Raw genomic sequence first — 21,295 nt, forward strand, 5'->3', positions numbered from 1 at the left:
ATATTATATATATATATATATATAAAAGACAGCAACACTCATAACAATGACAACACAATTACATTGACAATCATGTTACGTTATTTTTAAAATGTTTCCTTTTCTTTTTCATAACCTCTTTAACACACTACTTCTCCGCTGCAAAGCGCGGGTATTTTGCTAGTGTTATATAATCACAATGAGGAAACCATCAGTATTACTGAAGGTCACGGAATGCATGTGAATAGAAATGAGTCTTTAATCTAGTTTTAAACAGTTCAATTGCAGACGACTCCTTTATATGATGAGGTAAAGAGTTCCAAAGGCGAGGAGCAGCAGCTGCAAAAGCCCTGTCCCCCTTGGTTTTACACTTGGTACAAGGGACAACAAGAGACAACTGACCAGAAGATCTAAGCAAAGATCTAATATGGCTGATGTAAAACACACAATTCGGATAAATAGGCAGAAGCAAGCCCATGTAAAGATTTAAAAACTAGCAACAAGACTTTAAAATCAATTAAAAACTGACAGGTAGCCAGTGTAAAGAAGCTAAAATAGGAGAAACAGAGTCATACTTTCTTGCCCCAACCAGAAAGCGAGCGGCAGCATTCTGGACCAACTATAACCTGCGTATCAGGTATTTGCTAATCCCAGAATACAGCGAGTTGCAGTAATCAAGGCAAGAAAAAATAAAAGCATGAGTAGCTTTTTCAAGATCCCTAGAAGATAAAAAAGGCTTGATCTTACCTAATAGACGAAGCTGGAAAAAGCAACTCTTGACTACAGAATTTACTTGTTTCTCAAAAGAGAAGTTACTGTCAAAGATTACACCAAGAATGCGGACTTGAGGATTGCAAAAGACAGAGAAAGAGCTGAGAAGTCCAAGACCAATTTGGGCTTTAGCTGATGGACCCACTAAAAGCACCTCCATTTTATTTTGATTCAGATCAAGAAAATTATTAGCCATCCAGGATCTAAGTTCAGAAAGACAGTTGTGGAGTTGATTTATTGCAGAGTTGCAGACAGAAATATAAACCTGTGTGTCATCAGCATAGCAGTGAAAAGAAATGTTAAATTTCCTAAAAATAGCTCCAATAGGATGAAGGTATATAGCGAATAAAATAGGACCCAAAATGGATCCCTGAGGAACACCATATTTAAGAGGAGCAGTAGACGAAAAAGAGGAATTTATAGTCACTGAAAAGTGTCTATCATTTAAATATGACCTGAACCAGTTAAGAGCAGCCCCTTTAAACCCAACAAGATGTTCAAGCCGCATCAGCAATATCTCATGGTCAATAGTGTCAAAGGCAGCGGAAAGGTCAAGGAGGAGAAGGACTGCCGTGTCACCTGAGTCCGTAATAATAGAGATGTCACTGAATACTTTCAGGAGGGCCGTTTCAACACCATGAAAACACCTAAACCCAGATGGGTAGATCTCAAATAAATTATTGGAGTTAAGGTGATCGACCAATTGATTATAAATAATTCTTTCTAGCATTTAAGCCAGAAATGGCAGTTGGAAAATTGGGCGAAAATTGGCTAGAACTCCAGGATCTAATTCTGCCTTTTTTTTTAGACAGGGACGGACTGCAGCATGTTTAAAAAATGAGGGTACAACCCCCGCACTTATAGAATCATTGATAATGGCTAGTAAAGATGGGCCCAAAACATCAAAAGCTTCCACTAAGAGGCATGGTAGTACTATATCGAGGGGGCTGGGAGCTGGTTTAAGGGTGTCAATAGTTCTTTTTAACTCTGAAAGTGAGGCTAGATCAAAGGATTCTAAGACAATGCCCTGTTTAACAGTAGGAAGTTCATAGCCAGTTTGAACAATGCCCCAGCAGATAGTATCAATTTTGCTGACAAAGAATGATAGAAACTGCTCACATGAATGAACAGTGCTATTTAATCCCATCACAGAATGAGGATGAATGGCCGCATTAATTGAATTAAATAAGACCCTAGGATTCTTAGAATGACGGGATACTAAACCAGCAAAGAAATCATGTTTAGATTTCTTAACGGCTGCCTGGAAGTTGAAGTCCTAAAAATCTGTTTAGAAACAAGCAGTCCATCTTTTTTCCAATGCCGTTCAGCAGCTCGACAGGCACAGCGCAGCGATCGCGTGGTTTCATTTAGCCAGGGAGCAGGTCTTCCCTTATTACTGCATATCTTGGGCGGAGCAATTGAGTCTAAAACTGTTTTACAAGAAGAATTAAAATTTAAGACAGAATCATCGATTTATTTTGGACATGCACATCAAAACTAGAGAATATGGTTTTAAAATCAGATATAATAGAAGAATTTAAAAAGCCAGAGCAGCGTGGGGGACAGCTAGTAGTTGTGACATCAACAGTAATATTCATATCCATCATTATAGAAAAGTGATCAGTGAAAGAAACATTGCATAAATCAGTATTATTAACTGAAATATCACAAGTAAGAACGAGATCAAGGGTTTGACCGAGGGAGTGAGTTGGCGTATTAATATGCTGGATAAAATCAAATGAGTCCAATAGTGATAAAAAGTCATTAACCAAAGGTTTCGATTGACAACAAACGTGAATGTTAAAATCACCAACAATAAATACTTTGTCATGGGAGAGGGTGATATCAGCCAGGAGATCAGAGAATTCAGAAATGAAGGTATCATTAAATACAGTTCAGTAAACCACGGCAAACAACAAAGAAGGGGAGCTGCACACTTCGAAAAGTTGCAGTTCGAAGCTGCTAAACGGACCCTTTGCAAGAATCTGACACAAAAACATACTTTTAAAAACAGTGGCAACGCCCCCACCACGACGAGTCAGCCACGGGGAGTTTAAAAATGAATAAACTGATGGTACCAAGTCAGTAAAACATGAAGAGTCACCATTTAAAATCCAGGTTTTAGTGATGAACAAGAAATCCAGATTATTTCAGGTAATAAAGTCTTGCAGAATAGACGTTTTATTAGACACTGATCTCACGTTCAAGAGAGCAGCCTTGATAGAAGTAGATGAGCTTGTTGCGGGATGAGCACGGGTGAGCGTGCAAAGATTAGCTGTGTTTACTCTCCGAGAGCACACCGAGGAAAAGTGATGCCGCCTTGAAATGGAGAACTTAAATCCGGTGTCCAGCGCCCATGAACCAGGGATGGAGTCCTATGCAGGATAAGATGGGTCATAGATGACTTGCAGGCATCAGGAATCAAAGCTCTGGGACTTGAGTCGCCGTTGTTTAACAGCGATTCCGGCTCTTTTCCACGACGGTGGCGGGTGCGTTTGCGTCTCTGAGGTGCATTCAACTCACTGATACAGGTGAACACCAGCGTCCAGGTGAAGAAGTCAGGAGATGAATAAAACAGAGGTGGAGGTTCACAAAAAATCCCATCCGGAGATGAAAATTAATGAGGAAACCAAGCCAGAAAATAAGTTGAGTAAAGACTCACGATCGTAGGACAGTGACCGTTGGGATAAACAAAAACATAAAAACAAAGTTAAAACATAGACTATCGAGATGAGCAGACGGCCAGCCACAACAGTCGGCACCATCTTGTGTTTAACAGTTCTTGCATTTCCTGCAATCCTACATTTACATAGATCATTGTAGACACAGAACACACATGAAATTAATATAATGATATATTATTTACCCTATACAACTCCAGGCACCTCACACCCAGATAAACAAGACTTGAGCTGGGAGAACTTTTTGCCTGAGTTAAGCTGCAGTGGTGGGGGGATGGGAGAGCAGGCTGCTTGCCACTTGTGCTGATCAACACATTTACAAAACAAAAGACGCTAATGGAGTGGCGTGAAGTAATTTAAGGTGGCCAGGGATTCTAGTGTTAAGCATCCTAGTCTTGTGCTTTCTTGATAACCACCTTCTTGATAAACAACTAATGAACATTTGATACATTTGCAGCTTTTTTTTTAAAAATATGTACTGTGTTCATGATTTGTTGCTGTGTGTCATACAGTATAGGTTTTTGTAAGAAATAAGTACTGCATTATTAAAAATCCATATTCATAATTACACCTCAAGAATTATGAATGTCTGGCTGATACACTGATAAAAAAAAACATTCAAATGAACTGCAAGGAATTGTGGGTGGACCCCACCTTTATAGGGCTGAGGGCAGTCCCTTGTAGTGATGGACAGGTGGCCGCACCTCTTAAGGGACCACCCACAAAACAAGGTACATAACAAAGGCACGGAATGTGGATGCATAAAATGCAAAAAATACAAAACAAACAAAAGCGATATTAACATAAACAAAGGAATAACAATTATACAACAAAAACATCAAAATAGCACTTGAATTCAATACTAACAAGAAAACCAAAACTTGTACTTTTTACTTTCTTTATCTGTGCAATTACAATTACTACAAAGCTAGAAAACTATCTGTTATCAATTAACTGTTTTTATTTAAAGTATTTCTTCTTGTGAAGTTGAAACTTTCTTATGCAGTTTGTTTAATAATGGTTTAATGTTGCCTAGCACGTACTGCAAAACACCATTTACATTTAAACATTTTTTTATAGTAGAAGTCACTGAGATGGGTTCCCTAAATGAAAAATATATGAAATTCAATAAAGTAAAATGATTTTGAAACTTTGATGCTTTACAAGTACAAATCTAACCTAATGTTGCTAATAACTTCATTGTGCCACATCCATAAAATTGCATTAATATCAGTGCCTGGACCTTACTGTAGTGTAATAATAAATGCAGAACTGGAATGTAACTTGTACCACCCAGCTCATTTTACTTGTGATATTGTCATAATGTTCTCTCCGATCAATGAGAGATCATTGTTTTCAAATGATGAAAATCTGGGAAAAAAATAAAACCGGTTCCTTTAACAATATACAAAAGAAAATTCAGGAAATTATTTCAGGGAGATAATAGCTTTTATATTTAGAAATATCTATTTCTACCTCACACCCACTACAGCTCACAATTAAATGCAAACTTTGAATGAGACCTAAAATGTTTACCACCTTGTTCACATAATGCAGTAGTTAACCAATTCAAATAATTAACTGAGTAAAAATTATTCATGATTCCCTAACAAAAGTTTTAAAACTTGCATAGGGTACAGTTACTCTAGGAGAGCTGGACAGGGCCGTAGAAGGTCCTTAGCCCATCAGCGGGATAGGTATGTGCTCTTTTGGGCAAGCAGGAACAGGATGAGCACTGCCAGAGCCCTACAAATTGACCTCCAGCAGGCCACTGGTGTGAATGTCTCTGACCAAACAATCAGAAACAGACTTCATGAGGGTGGCCTGAGGGCCCAACGTCCTCTTGTGGGCCCTGTGCACACTGCCCGGCACTGTGGAGCTCAACTGGCATTTGCCACAGAATACCAGAATTGGCAGGTCCACCACTGGTGCCCTGTGCTTTTCACAGATGAGAGCAGGTTCACCCTGAGCACATGTGACAGATGTGAAAGGGTCTGGAGAAGCCGTGGAGAATGTTATTCTGCCTGTAACATCGTTCAGCATGACCAGTTTGGTGATGGGTCAGTGATGGTCTGGGGAGGCATATCCATGGAGGGACGCACAGACCTCTACAGGCTAGACAACGGCACCTTGACTGCCATTAGGTATCGGGATGAAATCCTTGGACCCATTGTCAGACCCTATGCTGGTGCAGTGGGTTCTGGGTTCCTCCTGGTGCACGACAATGCCCGGCCTCATGTGGAGAGAGTATGCAAGCTGCTCCTGGAGGATGAAGGAATTGATACCATTGACTGGCCCTCACGCTCACCTGACCTAAATCCAGTAACATACCTCTGGGACATTATGTTTTGGTCCATCAGATACTGCCAGGTTGCATCTCAGACTGTCCAAGGAACTCAGTGATGCCCTGGTCCAGATCTGGGAGGAGATTCCCAAAGGACACCATTCATCGTCTCATTAGGAGCATACCCCGACATTGTCAGTCATGCATACAAGCATGTGGGGGGCATACAAACTACTAAGTACGATTTCTGATGTGTTTTCAAAGTGTTCCATTAATTTTTTGAGCAGTTTATATTCAAAATATTTAAGTCAGGTAGGAATTTTCCACAGTTTAACATTAACTTCTATAACAGTTTGTTCCCTACCTTTACACTTCCTCTGAAACAGCCTTCTACCTGGATAGGAGACAAGTTAAAATGCAATTATCATCAGTGGCATTTGCTAAACAGCATTGTCCCTTGATGTTGATTTACCCCTTTGACAAGTTTGGTTCTTTACAATAGAAAACCATTTTTCACTGCCCTTATTATAAATTAATTGCCTCAATAAAACTTAAGTGGGGACTTGAACTGAACACTCATTGTAGCTATAAAAATCCAATGTACTATTATATAAATCTGTCCTTTTGACAAGATAGTGATGAATCACAAATCAGATGCATGCACACTAAGTTGTAGTAATCTTTGCTAATGCTATGACCACTTGAATAAATAGGCCATCCATCATGCTTCATCTACAATGAACTTCATACTTGATATAAGGTAAGCAACTTGGAATTCATTACATTAAGGTTTGGATATATGCAGGTAAGCAAAATATTCAACTGAAAAAGTATGTAAGTGCCTACCACTAGACTACAAGGGAGCACAACAGAGAAAATTGCAAGGTGTAAAAATTAATCCATGATAGCCATGTCTATTTTTTCTCCAAAAAGCCAAAATAATATTTATTTTACTACAATGACAAATGTACACCATTTTGTACATTAGACATACAAGTAGAAGTAGATAACAAAAGTATGAAATTTACTGTATATCCTTTTCATTTCCCCATGAAGAAATAATTAAGCAGTGGCAAAAAGCATACCAGTCACTGGGATAAACATCTAGTTTCAAGAGGTGGAAAATTAAAGATACTATTAACTGAGGAGTAAATTGGTAGCTTTTTCATTTCAGAGGAATAAAATAATACATTGTACATATTTGTTAGAGATGTGTCTTGAGAAAAGATTAATTTATTTTATTCTGATGTCAACAACCATTAGAAAACCAGAATAAACCTTAATATTAATAATAAAATATTATTAATAATACTAATAACCCAGCCACAGGGGATGCACAAACCAGTGTGTTTCTTCGTGCCAGTCCCAAGCCGGATAAATGGGGAGGGTTACGTCAAGAAGGGCATCCAGTGTAAAATTTTGCCAGATCAATATGCGGACAACAATAACAATTTCCATACCGGATCAGTTGAGGCCCTGGTTAACAACGGCTGCCACCAGTACTGTTAGCCAACAGGGAGCAAGCAGAAATTAGGCTAACTACTGTTGGCCGAAGAAGAAGATGAAGAGGGGGAATGCATGTCCAGAGACGGGGGGGGGGGGGGGTATGAGGAAGGTAAAGAAAGTGGAAGTGAGGGTAGGAACTTTGAATGTTGGAAGTATGACTGGTAAGGGGAGAGAGTTAGCTGATATGATGGAGAGAAGGAAGGTTGATATATTGTGCGTGCAAGAGACTAAATGAAAGGGGAGTAAGGACAAGTGTATCGGAGGTGGGTTCAAATTGGTCTACCATTGTGTGAATGGGAGGAGAAATGGAGTAGGGGTTATCAGTTATCCTGAAGGAACAGTATGTCAAGAGTGCTTTGGAGGTGAAAAGAGTGTCAGAGTGTTGATTATGAAGATGGAAATTGAAGGTGTGTTGATGAATGTTGTTAGTGCATATGCCCTGCAAGTTGGGTGTGTAATGGATGAGAAAGGAGATTTCTGGAGTGAGTTGGATGGAGTGGTGGAGAGTGTACCCAAGGGAGAGAGAGTGGTGATTAGAGCAGATTTCAATGGACATGATGGTGAAGGAAACAGAGGGGATGAAGAGGTGATGGGTAGGTATGATGTCAAGGAGAGGAATGAAGAATGTCAGATGATAGTGGATTTTGCGAAAAGGATGGACATGGCTGTGGTGAGTATGTATTTTAAGAAGAAGGGGGGGACACAGGGTGACATACAAGAGTGGAAGAAGATGTACACAGGCAGATTATATCCTATGCTGGAGGATCAGTCTGAAGGAGATTGGAGACTGCAAAGTGGTGGCAGGAGAAAATATTGTTAGGCAGTATAGGATGGTAGTCTGTAGGAGGACGTTGGATATCAAGAAGAGGAGGAGAGTGAGAGCAGAGCCAAAGATCAAATGGAGGAAGCTGAAAAACTAAGACTGCAAGGTTGAATTCAGGGAGGAGGTAAGACACGCACCAGGTTGCAGTGAAGAGTTACCAGGTAGCTGGGAAACTACAGCAGAAGTGGTAAAGGAGACGGCTAGAAATGTGCTTGGTGTGACATCTGAAAAAAGGAAGGGGGAGAAGGAAACCTGGTGGTGGAATGGGGAAGTACAGGACAGTATACAGAGTAAGACATAGGCAAAGAAGAAGTGGGATAGTCAAAGAGATGCAGAAAGTAGACAATAGTACAAGGAGATAAGGCTTAAGGTGAAGAGAGAGGGGGTGAAGGCTAAAGAAAAGGCATATGATAAGTTGTATTAAAGGCTCTATACTAAAGAGGGAGAAAAGGACCTTTAACAATTGGCTAGAAAGAGGGACTAAGCTGGGAAAGATGTGCAGCAGGTTAGGGCGAGAAAGGATAAAGATGGAAACATATTCACAAGCGAGGAGAGTGTGCTAACAGATGGAAGGAGTACTTTGAGAAGCTCATAAATGAAGAGAATGAGAGAGGCAGAAGGCTGGATGTGGAGATATCCATCTGTAAGTGCAACAGAAGAGCAAGGAGGAAGTAAGAACAGCTATGAAGAGGATGAAGAATGGGAAGGCTGTTGGTCAAGATGACATACCTGTGGAAGCATGGAGGTGTTTCGGAGAGATGGCAGTGGAGTTTTTAACCAGGCTGTTTAATGCAATCTTGGAAAGTGAGAGGATACCTGAGGAGTGGAGAAGAAGTGTACTAGTATCAATTTTTAAGAATAAGGGGGGTGTGCAGTGCTTTAGTAACTACAGAGAGATAAAACCAATGAGCTACAGCATTAAGTTATAGGAAAGAGTAGTGAAAGCTAAGTGATTAGCAAGCAGCAGTATGGTTTCATACTACAGATACAATGTTTGGTCTGAGGGTGTTGATGGAGAAGTATAGAGGACAGATGGGAGTTGCATTGTGTATTTGTGGACTTAAAGAAAGCATATGACAGGGTGCCTAGAGAGGAGTTGTTGTATTGTATGAGGAAGTCGGGAGTGGCAGAGAAGTATGTAAGAGTGGGACATGTACAAGTAAAGTGTGACAGTAGTGAGGTCTGCAGTAGGAGTTAAAGATGCATTCAAGGTGGAGGTGGGATTACATCAGGGATCAGCTCTGAGCCCTTTCTTATTTGCAATGGTGATGGACAGGCTGACAGATTAGACAGTAGTTCCTGTGGACTATGATATTTGCAGATTTCATTGTGATCTGTAGCGAGAGGTGGAGATATGCTCTAGAGAGGAGAGGAATGAAGGTCAGTAGGAACAAAACAAAATACATGTGTATGAATGAGAGGGAGGTCAGAGGAATAATGTGGATGCAGGGAGTAGAGTTGGCAAAGGTGGAGGAATTTAAATACTTGGGATCAACACTACAGAGTAATGGGGAGTGTGGAAGAGAGGCGAAGAAGAGAATGCAGGCAGGGAGGAGTAGGTGGAGAAGAGTGTCAGGAGTGATTTGTGACAGACAGTACCAGCAAGAATGAGAGGGAACGTCTACAAGAAAGTAGCGAGACCAGCTATGTTATATGGGTTGGAGACAGTGGCACTGACCAAAACACAGGAAACAGAGCTGGAGGTGTCAGAGTTAAAGATGTTAAGATTTGCATTGGATGTGACAAGGATGGACAGGATTAAAAATGAGTACATTAGAGGGTCTGCTCAGGTTGGACAGTTGGGAGACAAAGTCAGAGAGACGAGATAGCATTGGTTTCGATATGTGCGGAGGAGAGACGCTGAACATATTGGGAGAAGGATGTTAAGGATGGAGATACCAGGTAAGAGGAAAAGAGGGAGGCCTAAGAGGAGGTTTATGGATGTGGTGAGAGAGGACATACAGGTGGTGGGTGTAACACAGCAAGATGCAGATAACAGGAAGATGCACTCAATTATTTGCCACATCATTGTAACAATTACTTTGAGATGATCAACTTTTACAGCAAATCGCAATCTCACCAATGACAGATGTAGTGCACTAATGTATACAGCAGCACATATTCTAAGAGTGTACTCACACTAGAAATTTCTTCTGTGCCTGAGCACGTTTGTTTGCATGTAACCCACTAAGTCTAGTTCATTTGACTAGTGTAATTGCTCCATGCTGGGCCAACCGTACCGTGCCCTGGCCCACTTGGAAGAGGTGTGCCCAGGCACGGTTCAGTAGGATTTGGGAACAAAGCCAACAAAGCGATCGCTAATCATACCCAAGCACAAAAACAGACATGACAACAACGATGTGACAAGTCAAACTGTGCAATTCACATTTCATTCAATACCATTTGAGTTAAAAAAAAAACAGGTTTTTATTCTCACCCTACAGACGAATATGCATTGTAGTTGGCAAGAAAAGCTGCAAATTCCTCCCTTAACATCATTTTCTCTGTAAAAATCTTCTTGTATGTGCATTACGATTAACAGCAAAATGCTGTGCTGCACATTCAATAAATCTTTAAAAGGGTAGAGCATTATCCTGCCCTAAACAACTCCAAAAAACCCATAAATTAAAGAAAACCATTCTGACATGCATGCTGTCACTCCATGTTCAAATCTATTTTTGGCGCTATACAAAGTCGCATTGTCGAAACAAAAGCATGCCTGGGGCCAGAACATTAAGCACAATGTGAGTGCAGGCCAGCGGAGGGGAAGGGAGATGGAAAATCGCACTTGGGCATGGTATGGAACAAACGCACCTAGTGTGATTACACCCTAAGAGCACTTCCAATCATGAATGTGAGTCAAGATGAATACATTTAGGTGTTTGGCTGTTTTAAAAGACAAACATGAAAATGATGATAAAAGTGTGCTGAAAACATTACACCACCACTGGGACACTTCTGAATCAGCTATAGAACATGCACTGTCTCAATCAGTCTTCCTATTGGAAAGACTAAAAAATGTGTGGAAAAGAATTATGCAATGTGACTTGGTTCGGTTTTTGCATCTGTTTTATACCAGTCTTATCTATTCAACTTCGTAGTTTTTTATTTCCTTTTTAAATATTGTTGAACTGATGTTACGTTGTGATGAAATGTCCCCAAATACTGACATTTTCTGCAGTTTTTTGCAGAAACCCCCTAATCGATGCTTTCCTTGCTGTCCACTATACTCCTCATTATTTGAGGAAGTAAACTTCAATACAGGGTATTTAACACAAAGAATGGGCATACACAAAGCAGAAAATCGGATTTAACTCAGCCAATTTTTATTTAGACTAACAACAATTAGAAATGGCCAGGAGAAATCCAAACAGTGCAATTCTAATAAACATGTACTTGAAATGTATATTTTTCACATCACATTTTTTCCCTACAATTCTGTAAAAAAAAAAAAAAAAAAAGATGCACAAAGCATTGTTTTGCAAGTACAGAAAAGAAACAGCATTAATACTTTTTTTAACATATCTGATCAGGCCACAATAATCTTGTTCCCAACACTTTTAGTACACATAAGGGTGATTTAGAGATACAAACTGACCTGACAGCATATTATTAGAGAAAACCACACACTTTACAAAAAACAAAGATGATATAAAGTAAAAAAAAAAAAACTATATTCATGGGTTATGACATGACCTGACAATCTTATTTAAGAGTGAATAAAAACCTCATCAATTATATGATGTTCCTGTTTCTGACAGACTTCACAGATTCACTTACAGACAGGAACAGACTGAAACTACAAGTAAAAGAACTGAGCACTTAAGACTCACTATTTCCCTGGATAAAAAGATGCCATATGAGGTGGTACAGGCAAGTATCCAGATCATACTGGCCACCTCTTATGGAAAAATATCCAGGAGCAGATTTCATGTCTTAGCTAGTATGGGAGAACCTGGGAATTCCCCAGACATGCCTGGAAATTGCTGCTAGAAATAGGGTAGCCTGGTGAGTGAACCTAGAAAAAAACCATGTGGTATGCACACAGAAAAAAATGCATATTTATGAACACATTGCACAGACCAATGACAACAAAGGCTTCACACTGGTGTCAATCGCTATTAACCACATACCCACTACAAGGTCCTATTTTAAAATAAGTAGATATATTTTGATTTAACATTGCCATGAACCTGCAAAGAAAAAGAAAATGAGATTGGAACTATTTTGATTAAGTGTTAAAAAGTTTAACTGTTAATCATTTAAAAGCTAAATAAAATTTTTTAATGTCAGCTCTGACATGATTAAAGTATGTTAAAAAATTAGTCAACAGTTTTTATTTAAATTGCTTAGCTAAGGTATTCAGGATCTCCACCAATTATCTCAACAACAAATCCTACACAGAAACTTTGCTCGCTGCAAAAACCTTTTACTTCAAAGTACTGCAACTCTGAGTTAATATTTTATATGGAATATTATTTTATTTAAAAGCTGTAATCTATGTGTGTTTATTTGCCATTGCTTGTGTTTATGGTTCAATGCCTCAGCTATGTTCAATGTGTTTTATGGGTGGTCCTCCACAGAGTGGGGCCACCTGCCAATCACCGCTAGGAACTGCCTTCCACCTTATAAATCCAGAAAGTTTCCCATAGCTCCTGGCAGTATGTTGTGTATGTGCTTTAGAGTGGGTGAGTTATTGTTTCTGTTGGTGTGCATTATGCCATTTTGTGATTTTCTAGGTTTTTTAATCTTTGCTCTTTTTATGACCTTCACCACTAGACTGTGTATTGGGACTTTATTTGGTTTAAAAATTACCTTTATATGAATTGTATGCCTTTTGTCCTCCTCAAAGATTCACAGTTTTGTTCAAAGTATTTTTGTTAATGTCTTTTATTTCTTAAAGATTTTTCTAGGCTCTTTTTGTGTCTAGCTGGGGATTTCTGATGGTTTATTCATCACCCAGTGGGCATTATTGGCAGTGCTTTTCAAACCTTTGAGAGACTTGCATGCTATGGAACTCTTGGTTCATTCTGTTAAGTTCATAACAGAATGAACCACCTCTGAGCTTCAAGTAAGCCATGGCTCTATTAGATGCTGGAATAGCATTACTTCCTGGGGAACTATGGGAAACCATATAGGGCAGATAGCAGCTCCTGGCTGTGTTTGCCAAGTGCCGTGTTTCTGGGGGGACCGCTGACAAAACACATACAATATAGACACTGAAACACAAACACACGCAACAGCAAATAAACACAAATATAATTAAAACATACACAAAAATCAAAAATTAACAAAGGTAAAAAAAACCAAAACATTAATTTGTACCCCAGCCAGGCAAAAAACCCTGGCTGAAACATAACAACCAGTGAATCATTAAAATAACTGCCAGATTTTCTGGATAGAAACCCCAAAGTTATGAAAATCTGTGAAAATGAACATTACAAAAATTTAGGATAAATTTAGGAAACGGGTATGAAACATCCAGCTGTTTTGAAATCTCAATGAACACTGCTGGTTCAGTTGCCGACACTGATTTAAATACCAACCAGACACTGCCTGATGTGAATAATTATTATTAGAACTTGTTGTGCCTCAAAACTTTCCTTACACAATCAAACAGAATTGCAAAAGGAGCCACAAAAAGGCCAACAATCACTTTCATGAATCACCAGTCAATGATAACATTTGCCTATACAGAGAATGGCAGATAAAAAAACAACAGACTGATACAACTGCAGTGTAGAAAATGTTTTGTGCTCAGTTGAGACCAAGATGTAGATTTTAGCCAAAATTCAAAAAGATACAAATGCCCTCAATTTCAATAAATATCATTCATTCAATAAGATAATGTGATGGCAATGATATGATGTGAGGTAGCCTCTCATCAGCATTGACTTGGAATCTGGTTAAAAAAGAAGGATAATTGGAAAGTAGAAAGTGGCAGGCAAATACTGCAATAGAACATGATCCAGACTGCTAAACACTGAAAGGTGGAAGTTTTTATGCAGGACAACAATCTGAAAGAAAAAGCTCAACAACAAAAAAAGCTAATGTCCTACAAAGGCCCAGTAAAAGTCCTCTTCTCAAACTGTTTGAGAATATATGGCACTAGTTGAAATTTATGGTGCAAAAGCATCAATCAACTAACCAATACAAAATGAAGCAAATATGCTGAAAATAGCTTGAAATCATTCTAAACATTGATCAAAGATGACACTTATCTCAAAATTATAAAGTTGTCATTATTTTGTGACTTTTCCAAGGCACAGTAAATGCTGAGCCTGATGTGAAATCTTTAATATTAGAAGACAAATCATTCTAGATTTGGAAAATCCTATAATTAAAGGCACTATCCTCCTGCATTACTTTAACATTGTAATTTTAAGCAGGCATGTATCTTGTGATCAGAAAGTGGTCTCTAGAGCAAGTAAAGATTGACAAACTGATTAACAAATTAAAACCTTTTTTTCTGAATTTAAAAGACAAATTTATACTCATGCACTCTTTTGCCTCGCAAATGTAGCCAGACTGTGACATCACTGCAGAAATAAATTTTGCGGCCAAATATTGAAGCTTGCATATGAAAATGAATGTTTACAGATAAAGAAAATAGAAAAATCATTCCCAACACTAATCTGCTTGATATATCTGCTGCAGGTAGCACTAAGGAAATACTGCCATCAGACTTTTGTATAGTAAAGTAAACAAGCCATGAGCTAAGAGTACCTCAAACTTATTGAACTGGTTATTACAACTTAAATAGTGCTCAACATACAAATTGGTACAAACACATTATTTTATATTAAGAAGGCTTTACAGTGATTCAAAACCATGGTCACAATATTCTACATCGGCAGTCAGTGAAGAACACTATACAAAAATAATGTGAACTGAATTTACAAAACAAATTAAAGCTGTTTCTGTGTGATGGCAAGGGGGAGAACCTAGACTACAATTTCTCATAAAAGTGGTTTTATTACTTTGGATGCTTAGAGACTTCCAAATTCAACTAGACACAGTAGGCCTCCAATTGTAGTATTTACATTCTGCTTTTCTTCCTTCAGCATCATCCTTACGGAATGTGGGGAATGAATGCTCTTGTGCTGTTTTGCTGTGAAATTTACAACAGTTCTAGAGAGAGGTTAGGAGCATGCACTGATACAGCACATTACCGAAACCCACTACATGACAAACCAACTCAGGATCCCAGATTAGGACCCGAGTGCAGCCATGCAATGGGTGACACCTCAGCACCACACTAGCTCAGAAGGAATGGAACCAGTACAGTATAGTCCTAGTAACACTGAAATATATTTTCCCATAATAGTTTGGACAGATCTATATATTTAACTGATTATATATGTATATTATATAATATATGCATTAACAATTTTTGATTGCTATTTTTTTTTTTCATTAAACTATTTTGTTATGTAAAATAATGCAGAAATTTAAATAAAAAGAGTTCACATAGATCCCAATCATTTTTTCACTCAAATATGGATTTCTGGATTACATAGGAAAAAACTTTGTATCAATACTTAATACTTATTTTGAGAATTAAACAAATTCTAATAACTACACAAAACCTAACATCATAATAAAAGAAATGTTATGATGGCATGCAATATTTAGTAAACATATCTGTACAGATGTAGCACAAAGCACATATTTCTGCATGTTATTCAATGGAAAACAATGCATTTTTCTTTATATGAAAATTTCATTTTACAAATTCTATGCTGTCATAAAATAACTGCAATATATGGTGGTGAGTTAGTCCTCCAGAAACTAGCTAATTAATAAAAAGACAGGCAATTCAGAATGCAAAATTATACACTGAAATTTGTGGATTCATTTAGTGTAATAATGCAGCATTATCTTTTACTTCTGACACATAGAATTGGTTAATCATACTACTTGTCAACAAACAAACAACTTTTATAGAAGCATGGCATAACACAAATGACTAACTTAAATGGCACAGCACAAATCAGAGCTTAGGCACTGAACTGGAACACTTAAATAAGACTGGCATAATGAATTTGCCTGCCATGTCCAATTGTGATGCAAACACAGGAAGTAACATTTCACTGAGAAAATTCTTTCTTCATCATCATGCATAACATAACCAACCACAACCATAAGGCAGAATGGCATCGTATATGTCAATATGTTTCAAAGTTAATAACCACTCATTAACTGCTATTAATAAATATATCTCCAAAGATATTTACAAAAGATTAAGAAGAAAGAACAATATTACATTGTAGAAAACAGGAAAATGGCCCATAATTATTATTCAATTAATCTTAATTTTATACAGCACTATTTTTAAAATGCATCCTTATAACAACTTTCAATAACTAAGTAAAAACAACCTAGACAGTGCAATACTTCCCCCTGGACACTAGATGGCTGCCGCCCCCCTGTCAGAGAATGCTCTGACATTCTCTGCTCCTGACAGAGGGGGTTTGAGCAGGGCCGCTGTTCGTGCCCCTAGAGGATACAGACGCTCGTCTAAAAAATGCAGAAAGACTACCTTCACATTGCTCCCTTCCTTGCTGGGCTTACTTGTGGCTGCATTGTCAAGCGATATGCTTCCCGCACGGTGCTTTGCATACTTAAAAGCTCGAACAGCACCAATCGGTTTTTGATTGTTTGCTTTTCTCTCTCTCTCTGATATTCATATTTAAAAGCCTAAATAGCGCCTATTGATTTTTGATTGCTTGCTTTTCTCTATCTCTCTCTCTCTGACATTCTCTGCTCCTGACGCGCAGTCCTTTAAAGAGGAAGATATGTTTGCATTCTTTTAATTGTGAGATGGAACTGTCATCTCTGTCTTGTCATGGAGCACAGTTTAAACTTTTGAAAAAGAGACAAATGTTTGTTTGCAGTGTTTGAATAAAGTTCCTGTCTTTCTACAACCTCCTGTGTTTCTGTGCAAATCTGTGACCCAAGCGTGACAATATAAAAATAAACATATAAACATATGGTTTTTACATTGCGGATTTTCACCTTTCGCGGGGGGTTCTGGAATGCAACCCCCGCGATGGAGGAGGGATCACTGTATTTAAGCAATATTTTAAATAATCTACATGTGGAGCCACACAAACAAAGCTGTATCATATGACTGAAAGAAAAACAGTAAAGTAAAATGAAAATAATAAAAAATTAAAAAAAAACATTTAAATATCACTGTAAAATGCACTCCACCAACTGTGAAACTTGACCATGTTCATGTTGTCAAGCAATTCGAACCAATCCTTGTATCCTAGGAAACCAAAGAGTACAGAAAGTTTTAATATACAGTTAGGTCCATAAATATTTGGACAGATGCAACATTTTTCTAATTTTGGTTCTGTACATTACCACAATGAATTTTAAATGAAACAACTCAGATGCAGTTGAAGTGCAGACTTTCAGCTTTAATTCAGTGGGGTGAACAAAACGATTGCATAAAAATGTGAGGCAACTAAAGCATTTTTTTAACACAATCCCTTCATTTCAGGGGCTCAAAAGTAATTGGACAATTGACTCAAAGGCTATTTCATGGGCAGGTGTGGGCAAGTCCGTCGTTATGTCATTATCACTTAAGCAGATAAAAGGCCTGGAGTTGATTTGAGGTGTGGTGCTTGCATGTGGAAGATTTTGCTATGAACAGACAACATGCGGTCAAAGGAGTTCTCCATGCAGGTGAAAGAAGCCATCCTTAAACTGCGAAAACAGAAAAAACCCATTCGAGAAATTGCTACAATATTACGAGTGGCAAAATCTACAGTTTAGTACATCCTGAGAAAGAAAGCAAGCACTGGTGAACTCAGCAACGCAAAAAGACCTGGACATCCATGGAAGACAACAGTGGTGGATGATCGCAGAATCATTTCCATGGTGAAGAGAAACTCCTTCATAACAGCCAACCAAGTGAACAACACTCTCCAGGGGGTAGGCGTATTGATATCCAAGTCTACCATAAAGAGAAGACTGCATGAAAGTAAATACAAAGGGTGCACTGCAAGGTGCAAGTCACTCATAAGCCTCAAGAATAGAAAGGCTAGATTGGACTTTGCTAAAGAACATCTAAAAAAGCCAGCACAGTTCTGGAAAAACATTCTTTGGACAGATGAAACCAAGATCAACCTCTACCAGAATGATGGCAAGAAAAAAGTATGGAGAAGGCATGGAACAGCTCATTATCCAAAGCATACCACATCATCTGTAAAACACGGTAGAGGCAGTGCGATGGCTTGGGCATGCATGGATGCCAGTGGCACTGGGACACTAGTGTTTATTGATGATGTGACACAGGACAGAAGCAGCCGAATGAATTCTGAGATGTTCAGAGACATACTGTCTGCTCAAATCCAGCTAAATGCAGTCAAATTGATTGGTCAGCGTTTCATGATACAGATGGACAATGACCCAAAACATATAGCCAAAGCAACCCAGGAGTTTATTAAAGCAAAGAAGTGGAAAATTCTTGAATGGCCAAGTCAGTCACCTGATCTTAACCCAATTGAGCATGCATTTCACTTGTTGAAGACTAAACTTCACACAGAAAGGCCCACAAACAAACAGCAACTGAAAGCCGCTGCAGTAAAGGCCTGGCAGAGCATTAAAAAGGAGGACACCAAGGATCTGGTGATGTCCATGAGTTCAAGACTTCAGGCTGTCATTGCCAGCAAAGGGTTTTCAACCAATTATTAGAAATGAACATTTTATTTCCAGTTATTCAATTTGTCCAATTACTTTTGAGCCCCTGAAATGAAGGGATTGTGTTAAAAAAAATGCTTTAGTTGCCTCACATTTTTATGCAATCGTTTTGTTCACCCCACTGAATTAAAGCTGAAAGTCTGCACTTCAACTGCATCCGAGTTGTTTCATTTAAAATTCATTGTGGTAATGTACAGAACCAAAATTAGAAAAATGTTGTCTCTATCCAAATATTTATGGACCTAACTGTACATTTGCTATTATATATAACCAGTGTGCAAAGAAATAATTTGATGAGACCACAAACTAGTAACAAAAGAAAACCAAACCACCTCTGTGAAAGTGTTGTTTCCTTGTTTTGTATTGAATACAATATCCGTTACTCAATAAAGTGTGAAAAAGCTACACAGGAACACCCTTAATCACTAAAGGTCAACCAACTTACAGTAGAATGATGACTATGTTAAATTTAAACAAGTGTGCTCCTTTTCCATACATGAATTGCAAATGTTACAAAATTAGTTATATTTCATCTTGGTTGTTGAACACATCACTGCAAAATCTGCAGCAATGATTGAATAAATACAGCAGCCTACTAAATAACTGGAAGAGTTGTCTTTACAACTTTAAAAATCTTAATATCAAAGAATCATATTTAGGAAGTATTTTTGTTCAATAGTTTTAATGTTGTTTCCTACAAAGTTTTTAGGTAACTCAAGTAATATACGTTTGCAGAAAAACATGTGGCTCTAACTGCAGTACAGCATTTCGAGATTTCTTTGAGATTCATACATTGGGATTCTGACGTATTAGTCTGGAAATTTGAAATAAACCTTTTCTTCTTCAAAAAGTTCTCCCCCAAAAGAGGGGGGGGGTTTGAATTCTGATAACTCCAATTTAGGGTCACAGAGGTCTGACAACTATCCCCACAGCAATAAGCAAACCAGAGGCAACAACCTTGTCACACAACCCTAGACTTAACGTGCAGCCAAGTAGTAGTATTGCCAATTAGATGAACACATTTTTGGTGAAACGGGAGGAGAACCAGTTTGCACAGGCATGTGGAGAATGTGCAAACTCCACATAAACATTGACTGGGCATGAGATTCAAACCCTGTATGCTGGTTTTGTGAGGCAGTAGCACTAACCTCTACTCCATCATTTCACACATATGGTAAATGGCACAAAAATACAAACAACACTGAAATGTCTACGTTTTAAAATTATTTAACCAAGTCGGTGTTTGTTGCACCACCTCTAGTAGTTATTAAGAACAATAATCATTGTGGATTAAATCCCCATTACAGTTACACATTGTGAGAATATATTATTTGCCCATTCTCTTTTGTTGCTGTGCCAGGTTAGCACATGAAGGAACTTTTAGTTGTTGCCACAGATATGATAAGGTTAAATAAAGCACTCCCCATGGGTCACATAAGAATAACATTTTTCTTCATTTTAAGCCACAACTTTATTGCTTTGAATTTTTCCTGTTGAAACATTTTCTGTAGTATTCTCTATCATGTGTACTGTTCATGATCCCCTCAGTTCTAAAATATCATGACTAAAAAGCCCAGCATATGTCATGATGTGAAGGGTATGAACTGGCTGGTATGCAGGCTATGACTTGTGCCACACTTAACATTCAGATCAGAAAGTTGCACTTTACTCTTAACAGACCAGAAAGACTCTTTACCATTGTGCGGCAGGATTCTCTACAGGATGTCTTTGCAAACACTATGCAGGCAATGATGTTCTTTTCCATAGTCAAGACTTCTATGTTATCAGCCTTTCTTCCTCTGCAAGGCCTTGAAGATTGTGAAACCATGAGCTATTTTGTAAGTCATACAAAAATGAAAAATGAAATTAACATTGTTAACAACTACAGATGTATGCCCAGGCTAAGCAGTGGGAAGTAGTCTCCATGTATGTAAAATGAAGTGCTTTAAAGTTGATGCTTTTTAAATGGCTTCATACCCTTTCTCATACTGCTGCTTTACTTACAGAAAGCTTTTCTTGTCTTCATTCTTATATTATCCTTTTATAGTCTTACCATTCTGCAGGACTTTACATAGATACATTTAAAACAAGTAATCCAGTAATTTCCAATAAAGGCAGAGTACATTAAAATTGTTATGCTTACATAGATAATTTATTGTATTTGAGCAAATCTAAACTAACAGGTACACAAGCAATAGGTGTTGGTTCCCATTTTTTATTCTGTGTCAATTGTGAATATTTTTTGACGTTTTCCATCAGAATTCATATGATATACAAATATGTATTGCTTATGGTGGGAGGAAGTCCTGCTTCAGACTATTTCAATTCTGAAATATGAGGCACAAATTAGAAAACGTTGTGGTCCTTCATGGAACTTTACTTCCAGGAGAAAAAAATTTTTATTACTTGACTTCTATAAATGAAACTAACTACATACATATCTTTAAAACAAACTGGTATAACATAAAATATGCCTACATTCAGAGATTCTATTCTCAAATATCATCATATAGCTTAAACATTTTAATTGACTTTACT

At 38.1% G+C, this 21,295-nt stretch overlaps 1 protein-coding gene across 4 annotated transcripts in view; it reads right to left on the bottom strand.

Moving 5' to 3' along the window:
• Positions 1–21,295, bottom strand: part of mapre3b (microtubule-associated protein, RP/EB family, member 3b) — a 280,639-nt gene that overhangs the window by 222,516 nt on the left and 36,828 nt on the right. Inside the window, exon 2 of one of the 4 annotated variants that reach the window (XM_051925016.1) lies at positions 8,774–8,860. The exons of the other annotated variants lie outside the window; for them this stretch is intronic. The gene's annotated coding sequence lies outside the window, so the exon portion shown is untranslated. The remainder of the gene's footprint in view (positions 1–8,773; positions 8,861–21,295) is intronic. 4 annotated transcript variants of the gene reach the window in all.

Source organism: Erpetoichthys calabaricus, chromosome 3 (assembly GCF_900747795.2).
Source record: "Erpetoichthys calabaricus chromosome 3, fErpCal1.3, whole genome shotgun sequence".
In the NCBI taxonomy this organism is placed as follows: Eukaryota; Metazoa; Chordata; class Cladistia; order Polypteriformes; family Polypteridae; genus Erpetoichthys; species Erpetoichthys calabaricus.